Source organism: Bombina bombina, chromosome 4 (assembly GCF_027579735.1).
Source record: "Bombina bombina isolate aBomBom1 chromosome 4, aBomBom1.pri, whole genome shotgun sequence".
NCBI classification, from domain to species: domain Eukaryota; kingdom Metazoa; phylum Chordata; class Amphibia; order Anura; family Bombinatoridae; genus Bombina; species Bombina bombina.
This window is the reverse complement of record NC_069502.1, coordinates 375,764,328-375,766,827: the sequence shown is the minus strand read 5'-3', so window position 1 is coordinate 375,766,827 and position 2,500 is coordinate 375,764,328.

Below are 2,500 nucleotides of genomic sequence, written 5' to 3'. Positions count from 1 at the left end.
ACAAGATTCAAATGCCTTCATTCGTGCCATTATCAAACTAGATGATATACAACCCACTGATCTACTTGTGACGATGGATGTCTGTAGTTTGTACACAGTAATTCCCCATAAGTTAGGGATTGCAGCCGTGGTTAACCATCTATGAAAAAGTCCATATGTGGGGCCCCCAGAGGACGTGCTGGTTGAGCTCCTAAAGATATGCTTGTAGAACAACTTTTTCCGGTTCGAAAACACCTTTTACCTACAAATTGAGGGGACCGCGATGGGGTCAAACATGGCACCATCGTTGGCTAACCTGTACATGGCGGACTATGAGGCCATACGAATGAAGGTGTACGAAATGGATGCCATTCTATACTACTGTCGTTATATAGACGACGTCTTCTTGATATGGCGTGATGGCGAACAGGCCTTGAACGACTGGATCCATACCCTAAACGAGATGGATAGCACAATTAAATTTCAACACTCAGCCAACAGTGTTACAGTTGATTTCCTAGACGTCAGGGTGTTCAAAACTTCTAACAGATTGGGTACAACGTTGTTCCGGAAGAAAACAGACCGCAACACATTATTACATGCCAGAAGTTGCCATCAACCTGCACTCATACGGAATATCCCTAAAGCGCAATATCAAAGGGTGATCAGAAATAATACCAACAGTGATTTGATGCAGACACAGATGTCAGAAATGACACAAAGATTCCTTCAACGTGGATATAGTAAGAAGAACTTAGAGCAACAACATGAATCGGCTCTCCTATCTCAACAAGAAGAAAGCACCACAGGTATTACATCAAATCCCCAACTCACGTTTGTGACCACGTATAATCAGACCAACATCAAATTGCCAAAGCAATTAAGGAGGAATGGAAAATACTCCAGAGTGACCCCACACTGCCATTCGCGGAATGGGCAGCACCACGATTGGCATATCGTAGGGGCAGAAGCCTGAGGGATCTGCTGGTAAAGACTGACATCCCCTTAAGAAATGAGAAACAAACATGGCTAAAGAGAAAAATTGGATGCTATAAATGCATTAGTTGTGTAACTTGCAATAGTATGCACACTGGCACGACATTTCAACATCCTGATCGTCGCAAAAGATATCAGATCAAATACTTCCTGACATGTACAACCCAATTTATCGTATACCTACTTAATTGCCCCTGTGGGAAATTCTACACTGGCAAGACGACTGACAACGCCAGGGTGAGGATGGCGAATCACCGCTCCAGCATCAGATCGGCAATTAATACTGGAAAGGCAGAGCATCCGGTGGCCCGCCACTTCCTTGAAGTAGGACACACAGTGAGCGACTTACGCTTCAGAATTATAGATCATGTACCGGTCCTACGAAGAGGAGGGAATCGAGCCAAGATACTTCTTAGAAAAGAAGCACGCTGGATACATGAACTGTGTACATTGGCCCCTAGAGGCTTAAATATATAGACGGGATGGCAGAACTTTCTATAACCAAGATGAGGTGCAAGAGTCCACTGATCCACTGTTAGAGTCCACTGATCCATTGATTCTAAAACTAAGATGGTGTGAGAGTCCATTGATCCATTGAGTTTAGGCCCGACTGGGCAGGCGACATAAGATGCAGCGCCATGAATGAGAGTCTACTTCCTACTCTTGTGTCATCTTTTGAAATTACTTCACCTATTTGTACGAAATAGGGTGTTCCATGATTTACACGTAGTTGATGTTCACTTGTGAATATATATTTATATGAGGTGTGCTATGTTTTTATCTGTTTTTAATTTTGTTTTTATCTTGTTTGTTAACACACATGTTCATGTTTTGGTTTTTTCTATGACTGGTATGCTTTCTATACATGCTCAATTTATGCGATTATATTTTTGTATCTTGGTGGGGCTAGGCCATGATGCTTTGTGTTTACCTGGTTGGACACCTGGACAGTATTTACCGCGACTCCTTGGGATTCACATGTGGTGATGTAGGGTCGTGGGTTAGTTTTGATTAGTTTGTGATATATAGGGCTACACTCATATAACTCTGGCATATTTTAGTATATTTTATTATATTCACGTACATATTCGTTTGTGTAGGATTGGCGGTATGTGGTTATGTACAAGTGGTTGACCATTTGGGATAGTATCCCCCGGAGAGGGGAGGTTCACCCTTGCAGATACTGTAGAGGTGACTGCATTTGGGTGGTTTGATTTGTGATTGAGGGGAATAGTGTACCTGGTACACAACACTTTGGAGTAGAATTATGTGGTTATTATGTTATAATTATGTGCAGATCCTGTAGAGGTGACTGCATGTGGGTGGTTTGATTTGTGATTGAGGGTAATAGTTTACCTGGTACACAACACTTTGGAGTTGAATTATGTGGTGATTTTGTTGCTTTTTTTGTGAGAGGCCCTGGAGGGTGCGATCTGGCGACAAGCATTTTTCTGGTTGATGCTTTGTAGGATCTTGCTACAATTTGTTATAGGATTTCCGACATTGGTTGGTTGTTGCCTTTTTC